The 21,703-nt window shown below is 32.3% G+C and overlaps 1 protein-coding gene across 2 annotated transcripts in view; it reads right to left on the reverse strand.

Annotated features, from left to right (window-relative positions):
- Positions 1-21,703, reverse strand: part of LOC112213532 — an 89,545-nt gene that overhangs the window by 40,043 nt on the left and 27,799 nt on the right. The window contains exon 1 of one of the 2 annotated variants that reach the window (XR_004462445.1): positions 5,538-5,555. The exons of the other annotated variant lie outside the window; for it this stretch is intronic. The gene's annotated coding sequence lies outside the window, so the exon portion shown is untranslated. Of the gene's footprint in view, positions 1-5,537; positions 5,556-21,703 lie in introns of those variants that run through there. 2 annotated transcript variants of the gene reach the window in all.

Consider the following 21,703-nt stretch of genomic DNA (forward strand, 5'->3'; position numbering starts at 1 on the left):
GCGGAAAATTCATACCGAACAAAAATATCTTGCGGTGTTAAACGGCTATTACAATTCCAAGGAGAAGGAATATTCATTAGATAAATGTTTGCAGAATAATGTTGTTCCACGAAGATATATAAACAATTTGCAAAGTAAATTACCGTCAAAGCTATTACAATATTACATTCCTTAATTGAACGTAATAAAAATAAATTCGTCTAAATGTTTAGTGCGAAAGATGTTAAACTTGGTGGCTGGAAGTAGGTCACAAGTTTAAATTAAAGAGAAATGCAACTGGAAACGCGCCTTAACCTCGAAGGGAAGAACTATGAATAAATAAATAAATAAATAAAGAAGGAAATAATAATACAAGTATTTTCGATGATAGCTATCTTCAAATTTTTCCAAAATTTTACCTCCAAACGAAACTTTCATAGCTAATATAAAATAATAGAATTGTAATCCCAAAGATATATTGTAACTTTTACACATACGATCAATTGTAATACGTTTAAACCACGAGTATTATGTTTATGATATAAAAATGTAAATGTATAATATTTTAAGATTATAATTTTTAGATCCCGCAGAATATTGTACTACCTACTACAAGTAACAGCTTTCGTTTTTATTTATTTATATTATATATATTATATTTATATTTATATTATATTATATATGTATTATATTATATATTTATATTTATTTATATTTTATTATATAGGTCACAGACAAAATTGCAAATTTATTACATGTTTTCAATATCAGAGAATGGATTTAGAAACGTAACTATTTCGTTTCAACGAATGATACGCCATATTCGATTAATACATTATTAATCCATAATTGATTTGTGTTTACACGTCTCTTATAAATATGCAAATATTCAATACAGCGATTGGATTGGATTATCTTGACACGCGAATAATTGTGTTAGTAAAGTTTCGTATCATTTCATAAATAATTCACATTAACCATGTATCATTAAAATCTTGCGAAAACCTCGCGTAAGATATTGAAAAGATAATACGTATCAAAGTATATTCGAACATATTGGAATGTAAAATATAAAATTCTACTTGTCCCTATTTAAGATTAGCAAGAAATTACTATTAGAAATATTTTTATCTTCTACAAAACAAATCAGCGACGTGTGCACGTTTATACCGCAAATAAATTTTAGAAACACAGAAATGTTAAGAAACTTGGAGTTGCTTCTTGTGCTTTTAACCAGAATGTCTGTAATAACGTAATTCAGCGTAAGTGCCACAGTAGTTTTTAAAAGTACTTTTATTTCGCGGTCTATTTCATTTATCCTTTCCTGCGTAGATTCTGGAACAGAGTATGCCACAGAATAATGCTGAATTTTACAAAATTATAAAAAAGTCTTTTACTACCAAAGGAATTTACGATAGAATCGCGATCAATACACATAGAAGCTTTGCAATAAAAGATGATCGATATTATTTCATCGACGCAATAAAATTAGAACGAAGTAGAATATTTCGATTATTTTCAAACAATTGAATCTCATGGCAATTCAAATCTTTATTATTATTTTATAGCGAGTAAATAACATTTTTACGAGATTAATATTTATGTTTATGAAATTATTATAGCCACAATATCTGTGCTTTTATAGCAATGCATTTACGTGAAAAGTTTTACTTTTTTCTCACATTAAAGTAACTTTAACTTCGATGACTTAATTCATGTTGCGGAAAGTTTTGGATTTTATATTTGCAGTTTCATTTGTTATATTTACGATGTAATACAAAATGCCACACTCGTTTCATATTATAGTGATATAATTTAAGAAGCTAGATTGAAATTCTAACCAAAAATTAATTGGAAAGTAATATCGTTGTTAATAAAAGAGTAGGATGTGAATAGTAGGATGATAAGTAACGAATACGGATATTTATGTGAACTAATTTGAATATTTTATACAAACTACGTGTATTCTATGCATTTGTGCAACTCTAAATTTTTCACAAATCCATAAATATTCGCAATATCCTGACGGAAATATTACTATTCCTACGTCATTAACTATAAGAACTACTTAGAACATATTTACATTTCCTATTCACTTACTCGATCATATTTTATTGTTTCATTTTCAAAGGATGAAGGTGCGAATTGTTCGCTGTCGATGTATTCTTTTTATCTATTTCCTTACCTATAGTATAAAATATTTATACTTCCAATATACGAAACAGCATATAGTTCTATTTCTCAAGGAGATACACTATAAGAAGAACAGTGTTTCTGTCTGTATTACTTTCATGCATTCATTTCTTTCCGTGCATCAAGATAGATCAACGAAAAGAGAGAAAAAAAAAGAAACAATCAGAGCCTTTGTGACGTTCAAAGAACTCATTTCCGTGAGGCTTCGCGTTCATCATAACTGTGTGTTGGTTTGTGAGACGACTAAATCAAAAGGATTTCTATTTCGATAAAACAAGTAAATAAAATCCAGGCTGCGGCTGGAAAGTGAGGATGGAACGGGAGCACACTCTTCTCCCGTGTGGCGTTCGCGGATTACTCGTGATTTGTTCCCAATGTGTAGCGTGCTGCGATGGAAACGATCTCGATAAATCTCACGAAATGAAATACAAACTTCAACGCGCCTCAGATTCGCGAGGGATTTTCAGCGTCCAGTGGAACGAAAGCCGACGGTTTCTTCGGGAATAGCGAGAAACTTCGATTCGTCGAACTTTGCGTTTGCCAAAGACTTTTAAAGAAATAGTACTTGTTATGATACATACACGAGCTGACGGAAGGAATTCGAACATTTGTAGGCACCTTTTGTATGTATATAAAGTATATTTTATGCCATAAATTTATATAATTTATATTAGAAATACATAATTTTGAGATTTTATTGGTATTGTTATGAGATTCGATTATCGTAATTATGTATAGAAATTACAAGATATTTGGTAGAATATATTCAATATTTTCCAGAGATCACGAAAGCATTTAAACGATGAAATAAGACAGTGATGAAAATAGATAGTGGAACCGTATTTATCGTATTATTATTATATGCTTAAATATGAATATAAAATGCGACTATGTGTATTCATTTTTTGCTAAATATATGTTTGCAATAAATATCTCTTAATCTCTGTACACGTTCTCCGATTCACGATGAAAAGATAACAGCATAAGGTTTGCAAAGAACGATCGATTTATAAAATTTTATGCTACTGTTTTTCACTCATTATCATGACCTATTTCTCGCTGGAAGAAGGATACTACTGGGAATTAATTTCTGGATGAAATCATAATATTATTCCTCCTGAGCTGGATATTTTGCTGATACGTTCAATATTCCTTTTTCAACAACGTTTTTTTTTTTTAAGTTTTGTTAAAACATTCGTGAAAATATTTGAAAATATGAAACAGACGAAAACTCATCAAATACCATCCCCAATGATGTTATATACAACACAAATTTTGCTTAAACATTGCAGCTGCTGAAATTTTTAGGACAAACCTTTCGTATAAATAATACAGTTCAACTAATGATTTCAATCGAGTCGTCAATAACTTATTATGATGGTTGATCTGGCTGCAAACAATCTGCTTAAAAATTCATTTTACTGTTAACCTTAACGAGCAATCAATATTATATCGGCATCCTGGCTTCATTATTTTTCTTCTGCGAATCGAATAACACGAGAGATTTTGCCATTTCCCGGCAGCTTTTCTTTCTGCGTCGAAAGTTTATTAACCTTGCCAGATTCTATTTTCAGGCTTTTCATTTCCCCAACAAACCAGCCTTCCTTACTTGCTTTCTACAGAATACTCTGTCTGGCCTGAAACTTTTCTGCGTAGCCTCCACTATGAGCTTCAGTTACGGAAACCAGTCTGGCTCTTCGTTACGATAGAGCTTTTATTATCGCGCAAACAAATAGAAATAAAGGACAAAGCGGAATTTGTTCCATTTTCAAGCCGATATTCGTACATCTTCTCGTAGCACCAGGTTGTTCAATGTGCAAAGTTGTCAAAGGGAATTATAGGTTGTGAGATTTTTCTTGCTTTAATGTTTTCACGAGACTGTATTTCTTTTTGTTCGCTTGATGATGCTAACGAATATAACAATTGTTTGCCCTCTCAATTTTGGTAATTTGAAATTTTTCTTTTGAAAAACGGAAAGAAATATCGGACTATTAAAAAATATGTCAGACAAAAGTTTTGTATTTTACTGACACGTAATAACAACGCATTGCAAATATACATACAATAGAGTAGCTCACGAAAGCATTTGAATAATTATAAATATTTTTTATAAATATATTATTTGTGTTATACAAAATGTTTTGAAACTTCATTAGAATTTCCTTATGCTGTAATATCTTAGTTTATATTATTTATTGAATAAATCAATCCATTTAATCCATTTATGCATTTTAATTAATTATCTACCTATTGGGAATTATAAAAAAATTTATAACATTATTAGAGAAATATTTTTACAATACTAGATTACGCGTATATTTTATCCGTTTTCGTGTTCAACATTAATCCCTTGCTGCCAACATATCTCGAGGGATGCACAATACATACATTTTTCCTATTATCTTCTTTTTGCATGTACGGATCCCCAGTCTGATTTATTATCTGCGTTTAAAATACACGTAAATTATATCTTTTTGTACTAAACGTTCTTAACTTTTCTGCAGAGTAAATTCTCAGATTAATCCACTTTATTTCACTTTTCTTCTATTGTTTTACGTACACCAGTAACAGAGAAATCATTTCCAGATTAATCTACTTTCCTTTCTCTTAGTTCTATATACGTTTTACACATTTATTTGAATCTAACATTTACGCGTATATTAAAAAGTTAAATGAATGGGCATATTTCCCTGGCAAAGTTACTTTTCACGAAATATAACATATTATACAACATATGTACATCAATTAGTTCGTTTTGATGAGCAGAGTACGAAATATAAAAATTATTTTTTGAAAGCTATTTTTTAGTGAAGAAATAAATAAATGAAAGAATTTGATGTCGACCTATATGTTCGTATTTAATTATGAATAACAGCATATTAACAGTGAATTGGAATACCGTTATTTTAAAAAAATACCGCTAATAATTGATTTTTGCTTATCTGAAGTGAGAAAATTCTGGAAAAGGTCGATTCATCGCAAAAAGTTTTATACGCGTTATCAGTTGTCTGTCAGTCGCTGAAAATTTATTTGTATCAGATAGTGCTTACTTTTCGTTTCTATTTCTATCAAAAATCGATAACCAATGGTGTATTTCTCGATATTAATGATTCGAATCGATTAAAGTATCACACGAACGACATATTTTATAACACAATCTATTATTTAAATACAATAAATAAAAGGACTTCTATGATGAAATATTTGAATAATCTAGTACTTCTGCAATCTATGCGTTAAAATGATTCGATCAATGTTACATCTCGTAAAATGTGATTTTGCTAGGCTTATGTCGACCCTAACATTTACACGAGTACTGAGAAATTAATTAATTGTTAATGTATTACATTCACTTGTGCGCTTACCAATCGTCGGAAATCTTCGAAACCATTGATGTGTATTAATTATCACTGATGCACACTTTCATAACGTCACTGGTCACTTCACATCACAATACGTACACTATTTACTTTGTTTCGCAATAAAACTCTTACGCGACACATACGAATAACGTACGACGAGAATGGTGTTATCAGCGCAAGAGGAGAAACGCGACTGTCCTGGCTGACACGTAAATCTAAGCTCACCTTGACTTACCCGCCGAGGTCAACAGGAAATACAACAAAAATATTTTCTATTTGGATCCTCTGACAGAGATGTAAACGTGATGTATAAACCCTGCCGGCATATTCGTATTTTGGAACTTCGAAACCTTGAATTGCTGCAGCTGACCGTTCGTGCACGAAAACAATCAACTTTTATGTAGGATTTGCACAAACTTAGGTCAATAACAGTGAAGTCAATAATGCGTTTCCTGAATCTACAGCTTCGGAACTATTTACATGGTAAATCGCATATCTGTTTCTAACTAGTGAGAATCTACAAAAAATGAGAAAAACTTCGAAAATCATTAGGAAACTGTTGAAACATTTTGCAATTATATTTGAACGGCAAATATAGTTGTGTAATAATTTCTAGGAACACGATTTAAATCATATGGTCTGACGATTCTCTTCGTTGAATTCCCACAGATTTGATCTATTCGAAAATTTATGAAAACGTAAACTGTATCCACCGCTGAACGTGAGATCCTTATTCTATGAACCAGAGATTGAAGCTAGTTTATACGTGTACCTTTAACCTGAAAGATGTAATTTCTAACTATTAATGGCCCACAATTAGCGTTCAAAATCACAAGTACTCGAGAGAAATAGTAAATCTATGATATTTTTAGAAAAGCTAATGTAAAACCATATAACTTCCTATAAGGAGTTATATAGCAGTAAGTTTCACCAAATAATACGTTGATATTTTATAAACGATGCACGCAAAACAATTACGAAAATTTTACATGTAATTTTACATGTAATTTTTACATATAATTTTTACATGCAATTTTTAAATTAATAATTAAATAAATACATGAAAATTTGCATGTATTATCGGCTCAGAGGATAGTGAAAAGTATACCCTTGCTAGTGCATTTTGATTTAAATCGATAATTCGATTGGTTCTGGAGGTATGTACTATAATAGACATATCTTACCATAGATGACTATGAATGGACTGGTCTGACCTACATCCTTTTCCAAGAATAGTAAATAAGTTTCTGATGTTAATAACTTTTATATTGCAATGCAAAAACTACAATGCAAAAACAAAATTTCTGCAAAATTTTAAATAACTTTCACGCAGTGCTATGATATTGGTGTTATATTCAGGGTTTATGTACGATGGGCAAGTCATCATATTACGACCGATCCAACAGGGATATCGGTAATTTAAGAAGTCCATAAATTTTGCCGAAATAGTTTTTCCGAAGTGTAATATTTCGTTTTATTGAAAAATATATGTGTACTCGGCAAAAGCTCAATATTAAATTATTCGGAAACGAAACTTCATACTTATTTTTTCGTGTAGATCCATTTCTCTTTAGATGCTTATAAGCTATGTATTTTCGAACATGACCTACATAAATGTGCACTTGTTACGTTATTTTAATTAGACAAATGAAATTAGACAATTAAACAATTGCAGAAACTAATATTAAAATATAGCACTTTGTATTCTATGTCACATCAGGTATATCAAATTTGTAAGCGTACAGAATAAATTTAGTTATCCAAATTACTTCATTTATACATATGTGAAATGTATTCCTTTATCTGACATTAGTACAACGACAATCTCAATTGCGTATTTTAATATTTAAGTGAAAACAAGTATAATGATAATTAAAATTGAAGTATTATTCAGATTATACGTTTCGCCACATCGAAAGCAATACGTTTTTCATTGCAATTACTCCTTTATTTTGTAATGATTAAAATATTCCAGTGTTATCTGGCTGTTATTCATTTTGGATATGAATTAACAAGTTGGAAAAAGTATTACTATTCGGCAAAGTGGCATGAATACGATGGTATATGAAAAATAATTATGATTTATTTTAAAAAGATAACAATATATTGAAACGAATTACACAACAACATAGTATTGTTTTATTCGATTGCATTATATCAGATTTAATTCCGTAATTGTTTTTGTCACAGAAATTTGTAGCTGATTTTTGCCATTTATTCCTTGTTTAATTTCAATCTCTTTCAAATTAAATAAAAATCTAAATTGATAGAAATTTAACGTTGCTTCAATGCTAAATTTTAATTCAACAATTTATTTATTATTCATATAAATTCTTATTATTTTACCTATTAATAATTATAGTTTATCTACAAGTTGAATATACAATTATAATTCTATAAAATATTGTATAAAATAACAATTTTATAATTGTATATTGTATAAATTGTATAAATTGTATGAAAATTGTACATGTTGAAGAATTTTTCTATCTAAACTATTATCTTAGACACTATGCAGATAGATTAAACACGAAGAAATTAGTCAGATAGATTTGTTGGAAACTTCGATGAAATGTGCCGCATTTTTCATTGCATACAAAACCAAATCACGTTATTTATCAATGCACAATTTCTTCTTGTGAGTCAGTAATTAAATTATCTTTAATCGGAAATAGATCGCTTTTATCTTTGTTGTAAGTCATTTCAATTATTGGACATGGATGCAGTTAACTGACAACTTTTTCATTGGAGAGAAATTAAAAGAAAAAGAGAAGGGACGAAAGAGAGAGAAAGTAGATACGCCAATAGCGACTTTTCCAGTAATGGATGAAATTTTAGTGCAAAGTTTCTTTAATACCATTTCAAGAACTGTTGAAAAGCCATTCCAATCCGCTCTTCAGAAATTTCTAGTTTTATACCACGTACCTACGTTATCGAGGCTGCGATAAATGAAAATTTCGTAATTACAAGCAACAAAATTTAATTTCTTCTGGCTGGACGTTCTTCTCTTACCCCTTTAACGTATATTGGTTGTAAAACTGAAATCCATAAATTCGAGAGGCACTTGCCAGTGGCATGTGCATACATTATCGTTAACACAAGTCATATACTGTCGAAATTTATACGCATACGTATAACTTGTTCGTGTGAAATATTACCAGCTATTTCCCGAAGATTTAATGGTAACTGCAAAATTAGTTGATGTTCAATAATTCGTTAAATTAATAACGAATAGTTTAATAATACGAATAAGATACTTTTTTCAATTTCTCATACAAGGAAACGAGGCAATTTCCTAATCTAATTTTCTGAATAGGAGAAAATTACGTTAATTGTAACACGTTGATCAATTGTCCAATAACATCATGCTAAATACTATATTTTGTTTACGGACGTATAAAATAATTCATGAATTGTAGAAAGATTTAAATGTTATTTTCAGGCGATATTTATTAGATGCAACTCGTTTAAATTACAAAACAGGTGGCTTAATAATGGAAATGATTTCCAGTAAAACACAGATCTATTTAATGCAGCTTGAACTCGCGAAGCATTCGAAGTTATAATACCGCGTTGGCAACGACATTTCCTCTTCCAGATTACTATTCGGAAAGGAGATCTCTTTTTACACCGATGGCAATTTGAAACGCTTTATTTGAAGGGCGGTATCGCATCCAGTATGCAGGATATTGTCTCCAGATCAATGAAGTTGCATGTCGTAACACGACACTATCTTCGTTTCACGAAAATATTTGAAAAGCGACGTACGCTTGAAATCTGAGGATCGATAGAGCTAGGATACCTATTTGTCACGTAAATTGGAATCCAATTCAGAAATGGCCAGTGAAGGTTCACATAAAAGCAATCGTCTCAAGAGACTAATAAAAACTGAAACTGAGTAGAAATGGAGAAAATCTGTTTACGAAGGGGAGGTTCTCTATTCGATAAAATGTAATCGATCAACCAGATAATATTGAAGATACGAAACTACTATGTATCGAAAAGAGAATACTGCCTTTTCATATCCTATTTTTAATGAAATAATACATCGATATTGAATGAAAATAATAGAATTCATTCGTAAATAGCGTAAGTTGTAGCCTGTTATTTAGTAAACTTGGAATAAACTTAAACGATTGATATTGTAGTTACAAAATGAAATTAATTCTTATTTACCGCACCTACCATAAAGAAAATTAAATTATACTCTCTTAAACACTTTATCACAGATTTGTTCCATTAAAACTTGTATTTCGAAGTGGCAAGTATCCCGTAACTTATCGACAGCAGTGTACACCCTAATAAATTAATCTGCTACTACCTCGTTACTGCTACCCTTATCAATTTTATTACGGAGACCGTATACATTTTAAATTAAAATGTAATCTTTCAAATAATTGCGCTATTATTATGCAAACGCCAATCTTTAGCGAAAACATTGGAGTTCTACAATAACCGAGCAAGAAGATCTCGATATGTACACAATGTAGGCTGCTAGGAAGGTTGGTGAACTGTCTGAATGGAGCTAGCTGAAAAGACACTTGATAACGAATCGATCGATCGACCCATCGCTTTACCGATGATGATTTTATTCATGCCTAACAGCCGGGTGACCGGTTAAGTGGTATTCGAAGACACGGCCCGCGGATGAACGCTCTTCAAAGGGACGAATAGCCGAAGAAAGATGGAAAGAAGGAAGAGGAAGTGGCGGTGGATTGCTGACTGGTTGAAAAATTAATGGGTCGAGTGTCGAGAAAGTTCAGCGAGATCGGCTAAGAGAGAAACCAAAAGAGAAGAGCGCGGACAGTTTGGCTCGGGATGTCGTTATTGAATGGCTTCGTTTAAATAAATTTCCCTAGCGAGGCGGAGCGGCCGAAGCATTCGTTATTTTTCACCAAACTGTCCTTGTGAAATGCAGTTTCGTGCCACAATCGGATATTGGCGGCTAAACTACTATTTATCCCTCAACTTCTTCCGTATATCTTCCTCCTCTCTCGTTCCACCAACACACGCTGAGATTGCACAATCAATCCACGAGCGCATACTAGGGCCACGGACCGATCAATTCGCTAACTTTTAAATAATGAAGCTATGTTTCCATACAGGTAAAGTCGGAGACAAAAATAAATGGACATGTAAACAGTTATCACTTTCAATTGTTAGTCTTTTAATTATACGCTAATTAATATTCACTATTTTTTCCATCAGTATTTACTAACTACTGAATATGGTTCCTCTAGATGATACTTGGAGGAGGAAGAAAAGTTCGAACTTAAATGAAAATAATCTTTGATTTTAAATTGGTGAGTAATGTAGAGATAAAATTGGTAGTAAAATTATTAATGAGAAAAGATTTGGAACATATAAAAGTTCCAAAATGCACGTCTGAGATACGTTTGATATCTATTTCCGTGCGCTGCTTCCTCCTTTTTCTTCTGTTTCCTCTCGTTTTCAACTTTCGTTTAGTTTTGAACTAATAACTGACTTTTTACGACCCTTTCATGCATAGAATGGATCCTTGGAAGGAAAAAGACACAGTTGCAAACCAATTGATAGCAAAGAAGAGGAAGTTTTCAGAAATGAAATACTTTATTTAAGTCCCCAATTGTTATACGTTTTATCATCGATTGTCCATTCTATGATCAATAAAAAATCCAAATATCTTTCCAGTGTTCCATTATTCACAGCAATCTTAACTTTGCTGATTTTCAACTTCTCTTCTAGAGAACATTAGTATGATCTCAAACGGCGACAAACACGTTGACTGTCCAAGCTTTAGTAGGCTAAGCTTTAGTAACAAGCTTTAGTAAGCCGAGTTTGTTCACCGTGAACGTTTGAAATCCGTGTTTTGAAACTCTGTGTAGGTCTCGTCAATCCATCAAGTTTTTTCGTCGTTACCAACTTTGTAAAACGGCGCAATGCACACAACCCGATCAAAACGAGTATACAGTCTTCCAACGAAATAACTAGTATCGATATTTTAGACCATATCTCGGTAACGAAGCTGAACTGATCTGTTATTTATACAACATTTTTTGTACCAAATATACTGGCGAAGTTTGTCGGTTTATTCAAGGAACACCCTGTATACGTGCGATAATATTTCTGCGACGAAATAAAAAAAAGTGGGTTAAGCCAAAAAAGCGGTTTTCCAGCAGAGATGCAAAACATTGCAAACGTTTTGCAAGATCAGGGTTTTTACAATTGTTTTTCCCCTTTTGTTATTCATGTCCAATGCCCTTTTGTACGTAACTTTTATGACGATTTATTACTTATAATAAATTATCACAACGATTGATGCGACTGTAAATTATCAATTAAAAAAATTCGTTGCTCGTACCATCGGATCAGAAATATGATAATCGTTATTGCTTGTTTCAAGATCTATCGTGTAAAAACAAATTTTTAATGCATTTAGAGTGAAAACTTTCCATCATAGAACATTAGAATCGTTTAGAAAATGTTAATTCATGCAATTAATCTTGATAAATGCTCGTTATTTCCAATATGCAGGATATATGGAGCATAGTGTCACCCATGAACTCTTTGCGTCTTTACTTTCTGTTCTTAGACTTGCTAGCACAGCTCGTTACGGGATAACATGTGCATGAACTACGTAGTAGTAGGTACATAGCTTATGTATAGTACGGGACAATGTCTGTCGCAGATCTAGTTTCGCCAGAAGCAAAATATGCGTCCAGCGTGCAACACGTCCACTGTTTACGCCCAGGATGCGTACACATGAACGCCTTTGTTAACATTCTGCTTTACATTAGCTCTTAATTTTGGCAGACAGAAGTTGCAAGTTGATGACTCTGACACGTTGGCAGCGGTACGAAAACGAAGAATTACGTACGTAATTTCTGTTTTGTCCTTTGTGCGGAAGAGTATTGTTCGGGTCAATGGTGAGTTAAAATTTCCTTATTCGTAGTACGGAGATTGCGAAAATAGAAAAAATAAATAAAAATATGAAAGAATTTTTCTTCATTCGTGTCTTAATGAAACGAGATGAATTATTAGATTATGCTTTGCGAAAATACCGCCGGCAGTTGAGACTTAACCGCTAACCCGTGACAATTATACGGAGTTTATGTTTCATTGAGCTGAGTGAGAAGGCTCAAATTAATTTTGAGATAACAAAGGAATTACTAGATTTATGTGTTAATTAGATTATATTATCATAGAGTAACGGTCGCTATAAATGAAGGAGAAACGTTAAAAGCTTTATGAAAAGAGTTTCATCATTTTATCTGCAACGTGTTGTGATCTGATACTTTAATAAACGTAATATAATTTTTAATAAAAAAGTAAACCTAATTATTTCGTAGTACAGGTGTACATTTTTTACACTGATTTATCATTAGGCTTTTATGACACGGGTATGAATTGCATTTTCTCGTCTGCAGCATGGAAGAAGCATGACACTCCTGAAGATTCATCATTTTCGGATTAATTTGATGGAAAATCGGAAGAATATTTCAAAGGGTAATATTCATGAAGCGATTATAGGATAGAAATCGTTTGAAAGATCGTTGAAGCACTCAACCGTCGTGTGAAAGAGCTAGTACTATTAAAGTCTGAGGAAGGAAGCGACGCTTTATCTAGATAGGATATCGATTAACTTTAATGCAAGTGTCTTCAATAACAGCCGAGAAGAACGATGAAAGAAAAACGCGATTGACTGTTAATGAGGTTAATCGAAACACACAAAATCAATTCAGCGCGATAGATTTCTCTCGTTTCAACAAAAAGATGTCATAAGAAAAATGATACATCGACTACTTTCTACATATTCGAAACAATATTAGTATAATCATATAAAATAACAAATATAAAAGAAAAATTGTAAATATCTATGCGATAAATTGACTAGAAAGAAAAATCATACACTGGACTGGTAATACATAAATTGCTTTTTCCTTAGTGGAATATTATTGCTTCGACGATTAAACATAGGTTGTAGTATCAGAAATTATGTTTGACTTCATAGAAGTGCCTGGCTGTTTCATCAAGGTAAGATTATGCCGCAGATCTTACATGGAACAGCGAACAACAAATTTCATTTTGAATATTTCAGACGTTCAAAGGCATAATATGACTCAAAAGCGAAATTATAAAGGTGCAGTGATGCATGAAAGTTGTCAGGCCTTGCCCGGCAGGTCTTTAGAGATGCATAGAATTCTTTAATGAAAACGTGGAAACGTTTCTATGCATATAAGAGTGTTCATGGCAAAGACCGGTTACGTGTCATCCGCAGAAACTCTCGTATTCTATCATTTTGCTGCATCTTTATGAAGCTTTTGTTAAACGATTGAATTAACAGAGATAAAACGGATCTAAGCCCGTTGTTTACAGCATCAAAGTCTACTGTGGATGATACGTTTGATAAATGTTTCATTCCTCAGCGTGACTGTCGCTTTATACTTCGCGAAACACCCATGAAGACACCACAGCTTCCTAAAAGATATGAAAGATTGGAAATTGAATTGTGAAATACATATTTTCTAATTAAAATGTTTTAGATCGGAGGTGATACTTTTAACTGAAAAATTGTATATTGAAATATTAAAATGACTGGATTTATTCTTAATGCTGGAAACATTTTGATTTTTCGTAAAGATGTTATTTTGTGGCACAACGTATGTACGTTCTTTGATACAAGATAAAATACGAATTACAAATACATTATTTTCTTAAATCATCAGATTGCAATTTTTCAAAAATTTGTCTTCTACTACAGATTTAGAGTAAAAAAGTATTACGTGGTATGCTGAGTAGAGTTTATAACGGGAGATTGTAACGACGATGCAGGTCGGGTTGCTATAGTCTTGCGTACTCACTTGCACGAAGGGGCTTTGTAAGTGATCCAGGAATGTCAGTGCGGGTATGAGATGCAGGATATTAATCATGCACTATAGGAATGTTTCGATTTTTACGAGCAAAAAATTGCTATTATATTAAACACGACACAAAAGAACATTTATCTTCTTTTAAAAATCAGGAACTTGCGATTAACTATATTTGTTAATGGAAATAATAATTTTTGCTAGGCTGGGCTTTCTAGTACTAAAACTATGACGATCGCCTAGTTCCAAACGTTATTTTCGTATCCAGAATTGACAATATGTGATTTTTGTAAAACCATAAAAATGTCAATCCTAAAAATATTTCAATTTTGAGTAAACTATGAACAAATTTTTTATTGATATATGCGTGATTTCCCGTCCTAATTTTACGATCAAAGTTAAAGTATCAAACTTCGAGAATCGCGGCAGAATTATTATCGCCTGATAGCAATTACGAAAATTTCGCGAACGTTGCATAGTACTTCAGGAAGAATCACTATCAGCGTGATTACATGTAAGCGAACTGAGCGCGATGATGAGAGGGATCGATGATTCACGCATCACGTGACGGCATTTTCACCGGTGTCCATTGAAGTCGAAAGCCAGATTGATTGATGATATTGAACAACGTAGATCAGTTGGACAGTTTGCTGCTTTGCAAGACAATGATCGGTTCTTTCCTTTGGCCCTTATATCGTGGCGGACATCCGGAGAAAGGCGGCGTGACGACCTTCGACCCTTCCTCACTCTCATATTCGCTGACAGCTGCATGAATAAAATATGGACGCGATGCTGAGAGCTGCATTAGCGTTCGAGTCGCTACACATTTAACGGCTGTGCTCCCTATCTGTTGCCATTTCGCAAACAATTTCCACCGGGCGAATCACCGTTGCTTGTCGAGCCAACAAACAGGTGCATTTAAGCGACGGTTAAAGGCGTGTGCAGATGTCGATGGTGAAAGGCTAATGATATATCTCTATCGTTTGAACAAGGACTGAGGAAACTGAGACTGGACATCAAATCTTCCTGCGTTTAACGTAATTTGATGGATGGGAAATGAAGCAAACAACGATGAGTCTAATATCATTTTATATACTTAACATAGCGTGTAGTAATAATTGTATTCGGTATAAACAAAATTCCTTATTATTTGGGTTAATGGACTTAAACAAAAAATTGCTGTTTTGCATTAATATTTTTGCAATGTGTGTATATAAATAAATAATCCTTACATCAAATTTAACTTAATTTGGTTGATAATGATTGCTTGATAAAAATTTGGATCATATAATTTATAATGCTTCAAAGTACAAGAAATGTATTCTTAGATTCTACGTTGTAGAAAACAAAATGGAAAGCAAGTTTCTTATGATACGATTAGTTGAACTTAGGATTGGGCATTTCTTCATTTATGCGTTTCTTACTATATGTTGGTTTGACATTATTTATTTGAACTTTCTATATTTCAAGAATCGATAGTCGACATACTGACCAGGGTAATTGGTTAAAGATATTGAAGTTTTACTCCCTTTTTCCTTCTTGTTATTGAAATTATGTAACAGTTTCAGCGTTTTCTCTTTTCACTCAGTGTATATAATTAATGTCTTTAACTTTTCAGAAATTAAACGCTATTGTACTCGATACTTGGCTCATATATTTATCACTGCACTTGCTATATGGAACTCGAATTCTTCTTTAATCTCATAATAAAAAAGGAAGATAAATATTTCCGATTTCACAGATGGTTAAAAAAGATTAAAAATAGAAAAACTATAATGGTAACAAAAATGAAAAGATGGACAGAATACAAAAAATCTGATAATCTCTTCACTCTTTTTTGAAAAGAATATTTAGTTTCATTTATATTTGATTTATACCAGTGATGTATGTATTGTAATGTAATGTACTTAACGTAATTAGTGAAGGTATATATCATTAGTCATCGAGTACATAAGATTTAAAATATCTATGACTTTTTGTTTCGGCGAAGAAATAAGAGAATGTAAAAAATAATTCGTTCTTGAGGAAAAATTGATGACGTGACTGGCAGATTTGTACGTAGCCCTACTACAGCTTCTGCACTCTACGTTCTAAACCTTACAGTCTTTTACCAGCTCGATTTTTTTGAAGATGTCTGGAAGGCCTTAAACTTAACGCTTTTCTTCGCATCCGTTTCTCTCAGCCTTTTCCTCGGTCCAAGCACCCTACCATCTTAATCCCCACCATTTTCTGCACACCTGAGTGCGCCCTAAGTGCGCGTATCTTCAGACCACCGCAACAGCGACTGGTTATCACATTCACGTTTCTCTAACCTTTCATCGTGAATTTCCCAGCTTTCTATTTTCACGGGGATATAGTTCCGTTGAGATAAATAGAGCAAGGGAAATGAGGCGCGAAAGAAAGGTATATATGCATACAATTTTCTTCCGATCTTTTGCGACCTCTCGTTTCCGTGTTATAGTATTATACTCGGGTTTGTTGTACGAATTAAACCACCCCAATTTTTGTAAATTTCATTCTGAGGATACGTGATTAGCATTGAACTTTTCAAAGTAGCAAATAATGTTTACTAAATTCGCAGAAGGTTCTTTGAGAATCGTAACATTCAACACACGTACTTTTTCTTTTGTGCTTTTGTATTTGTGTCAAACAATCCGTAAACGTTTCTAAATTGCCTATATTGATCATGTAACGGATAGAAACATTACAAACAAATGTTTGCGGTTATCAAGCAATTTGGGAATGAAAGGGTAAGGCAAATTCCACAGTCGGCCGGTGTGGCACGTAATCCTACGTATGTACATATATACCATTAGCTATTATTGACTCGCGGAACGGTGTTGTCACAAATTGTCACTTGGGAGATTCTCTGGAAATTTCAACGCGACCGTATCACGCCCATCGTTGACCGTGATATTCAGAAAATCCGATTAGGTGTTTCGTCGTAAAGGAAACGCTTTCACCTCCATTAAAGAAGGACAGGCAAGGAAATGTCCTTTCTTCTTTGAGACAATTTATAGTGGGCTTCGAATAGATCTTTGATGTTGACATAGAAGTATGTATATTCCGCAATTTGATCCAAAACCATTGATGTATTTATATTAGTAACAGGAATGGTAATAGTGCATCTATAACGTCGCACGTTAACCTAATTCCAGTTGCATATTGACGTGACTTCTCTAAAACGTAGCATATTAAAGAGCTGGTATGATGCCAACATTTCTTTGCTGCTTAAAAAAATTGTGTATACCAGTTCTAAACTGAAATTTCTATAAACAGAGATTCAAACCTTTGAAATGAAACTTTTAATATCATGTGCACTATTCTTAAAATTCAGTTGATCTGTGACACATATTTACAATATACAATTCCAACTCCTACTCATGTAAATTTATTCAAAAGGTATACTATGTAAAGCTTCGAATAAAATTACAAATATATTGAAAAATATAAAAGAAGTGTTATTGGTTACTGGTTCTTAATCTTTCTGCCTTTTGAGGGTACAGAATTTATCGTATAGAGAATATATGTTTCCGACACAATCAATAGTTACTTAATAAGTGCTTACGAACTTCCTTTCGTAGATAAGACGTCATATTATTTATATTAGAATGCGGTTTGGAAAGCGTATGTCACAAGTTGTCAGATATGCCAATACCAAGACGAACTTACACTGCTGTTTGTTATGATACGTTATTTCAGTGCAATGGTGCATATCTCTTTCAACATAGTGGTATCGAGTGATTTGTATTTAGTATTTATATTCTAGCATATATACAGGGTGGTTGGTAACTGGTGGTACAAGCGGAAAGGGGGTGATTCTATGCGAAAAAAGAGGTCGAAAATATAGAATAAAAATTTTTCGTTTGAGGCTTTGTTTTCGAGAAAATTGACTTCGAATTATCGCTCGATATGCGTGCGGTACGTTATAACGGAGCTCACTGTAGATCGTTGTCTCGATGGAAAAATTAAAAAAAAAAATTAAAAAAAAATTTATTCTATATTTTCGATTTCTTTTTTCGCGTAGAATCACCTCCTTTCCGCTTGTACCACCAGTTACCAACCACCCTGTATATCAAATAACGGTAAATATTTTCTTTAATCATTATGCGTTAATGTGCACTAATTAATGCCCGAGATTTGCACAAATAATTAAATTGGTATGATAATAGATTATAGAAATTGTGCATTGTTCTGTTATTTGATTAAATATTGAATTTTATTAAAGAAACGAATATTACGAATACTTACGAAATTTACGGAAAGCGTAATATTTACTGGCGTTGAAGAACTATCTTACTAAGATCAAAATAAACCTCAAACAGCTACTCACCTGTAACAAAAAATGTGAGTAATTAATAAAAAGCAAAATTAAAGTCCTTAATAATAATCTTAAGAGCAAAAAAAATGTACAAATTTCTCAATACACGATTGCAATGTTTATTTGTTTAGTTTAATCGAATAAAATAATTCCATCGTAACTACGAAGAAACATTGTATTGTGCAAAATAAGATGAAACGTGTATCATAATTTTATGTATCATAAAAATATTAACAAGTGCTTTTGCTTATTTTTCATCCTTCCGAACTTTCCTTCATTTTGTGCCGAATTGCAAATTTATTAATGTATTTATTTTTACCAAGTATATAAATAGCTGAGAGAAAGCCATTACTTCTCATTAATTGAAATGCTTTTTATTCTTTAATTGCTTTTGATAGCTCCATTCTGAAAGCAATGACTTCTTTCGAAACTAGAATTGGCTTAAAACGCATTTTAATATATCTCTCTTTACGGTCTATGCATACTAATTACCACGTAATAGAATAATCGATTTCATTTCAGCGAATTTACTTTTCTCCCCTTGAGAAAAGGCATCAAGTATCGTTATCGCATTTAAATGATTGCTACAAAGCATTCATGAAAATAAAATGCTTATGAAAAATTGCTAAAATTTCATTCGACTTTTGGAGCTCAATAACAACATACAAAATAACATATGATTATAATTAAACCAACTTGTGTGCAGTATATTGTAATACTTTATATTGTAATCGTACTGAAATAAGACGAAAATAAAATTATTCAAAAATATAGAGAATAACTGTAGTTAAATAAATTTAGTTACGCGTTATAGATAAAACTTTGTAATATTTTAATTATACTAAAACAAAAGGTTTTTCCTGGCTTTGAATAAATATGTGCTAGCCTGCATAATGCGAGGCAAAAGAATATGAGCATTCATCTAGTCTAGAAATATTTGCCAAATAGGTACATTAGCCGCTGGTTTCCGGAATAACCAGCGATCTAAAGGCCACAAAAGAATGCGGCTGTTACAATACACAGATTCATGTGAATAGATGTACTCGCGTCTGCTTAATATATTTTCTCTCACACAAAAAGAGTTTCCCATCCTTTGGGCTATCTGGCACTGATATTCCTTGGAAAGCAAAGAGTCAAGGAATATGTCACATTATAAAGCATCCTTATATGGTCAGGATAACAGAATTCGGTGACAACCGCCGTACAATACCTTTTCATTCTGATACCCTATTCTCTGCACTTACACAAGCATCCGTAGCATCGATTAGGTGAACATATTATTATTTATTTTTATTTATTAAATTTTTATTTATTTTAGTTTCTTTTATTAAAATTGGAATAGACATTAAAATTAGGCGTATCTAGTTATATATACGCTCAATAGAAAATAATTTTTAACTGCATAATTACGCAAATTTCCTCTGATTTGACGTTACTGAATAGATGTTGGTATTACAAAATATACATTGGTATCTTCCAAAGTTATATAAATTCTATATTCATAAACTTTTGTATGCCTGTACTTAATAGGAAATCAATATTGAAAAACTTTTTAATGCTACAATATAATTATTAGTCGCTTGATTCATAAGCGAAATGAGACTGAAATTTTCTCGGCATCTCGCTTTCAAATGATAAAGTGGGAACTTCCTTTGGCTGGAAACTTTTCTACGGTATCGTCATCGTGGGTAAGACATATAACGAAACAAACTACTGGAGACATTCTGTGTAAGATCGTTTTAATTGCTCTCTAAGGAATTTATAGAAAGCCAGATGTTGACAATAACATTGTTTCCAAGGCGATGAAATTTGAACAAGTGCCAAGGGAAATTTTTTCGTGTTCGTATAATCTACATTTTTCTAATATTTTAACCGTAACATTTACAGTTACATGCAAAAATTGTAGTATACGTAGATTTATAGTTATGTTTAATATTTGAGAAATTAACAATTATCAATTATAAATATAAATTATAAATTATAAAATTTTCATGTGAATAATAGCTATTAACTTGGATTATTTTATTATATTTTTAGATACAGTTAACTATGCTCTTTCGATCATTCTCGATATCGTATTGTGTTCTTCTAACGCTGAAAGATATCTCAAAATTTGGTCAAAATATTATATGAAAAAAATCATTTCAATCTTATGATAACTATCTGCTTAAAATATTGCAAAGCCTTTTCGTTTCACTGAGACGAGAAGAAAAATAAGATTTGATTAAATTCGTATTTATAACTTTATTTAACATTTTATCACAGCTTTCTATGTACGCAGAGGTTTCTGCGAAATACGAATGTTCGCAACAATATAAACAACTTAATTAACGACAAAACGACTTTATTCCGCGTATCTATAACTGTACGAACAGTATACTCCGTAAACGAATTCTATTCCGTCAACATAATAAAACTTGAGCTGTACGTATTTTATGTTCCTCCGAAAATTTGTTCTCTCGCTTCATTTTACCCAACCCCCACGTACGAATATCACGTGAGAATATTCGCTCTGTAAATTCTGCAACGGAAACGTACTTGATTTTTTGCACGAGATAGAATTTTCCCGAATTTATACGATACCTTTCTTGTCCTTCACCGGCATACTTTTCAACGTTCCTTCGTTTCCGAAACGCGTTTCCTTTTTGTATGCACATGACATTCCCCTCCCATGTTAAATCGGAAGCACGCAAGGCAAAATTTCAATCCTTCGTATGTTCGCCCATTACAGTACCAAATAAGAAAATGTAGTTCCTTTCTTCGACTAATGGGGCTACATGGTTATTTCTCTTACCCAACTTTTATTCGAATAATTCGACTGGAAATTGTATTTTTAAAACATTTTAATATGTTTTATTTACTATTATTTCTGTGATTGATAGATATGAAGAAGAATAAAGTAATATTTTGATTTAACATGGCAACATGTTTCCTGTACAAGGAAGTTTTTGATGTTATCGAATTGCAATTTTTTATTGGCTTAAAAATTGTAAAAGTAATAT

Source organism: Bombus impatiens, unplaced genomic scaffold (genome assembly GCF_000188095.3).
Source record: "Bombus impatiens unplaced genomic scaffold, BIMP_2.2 scf_0739, whole genome shotgun sequence".
Classification (NCBI taxonomy): domain Eukaryota; kingdom Metazoa; phylum Arthropoda; class Insecta; order Hymenoptera; family Apidae; genus Bombus; species Bombus impatiens.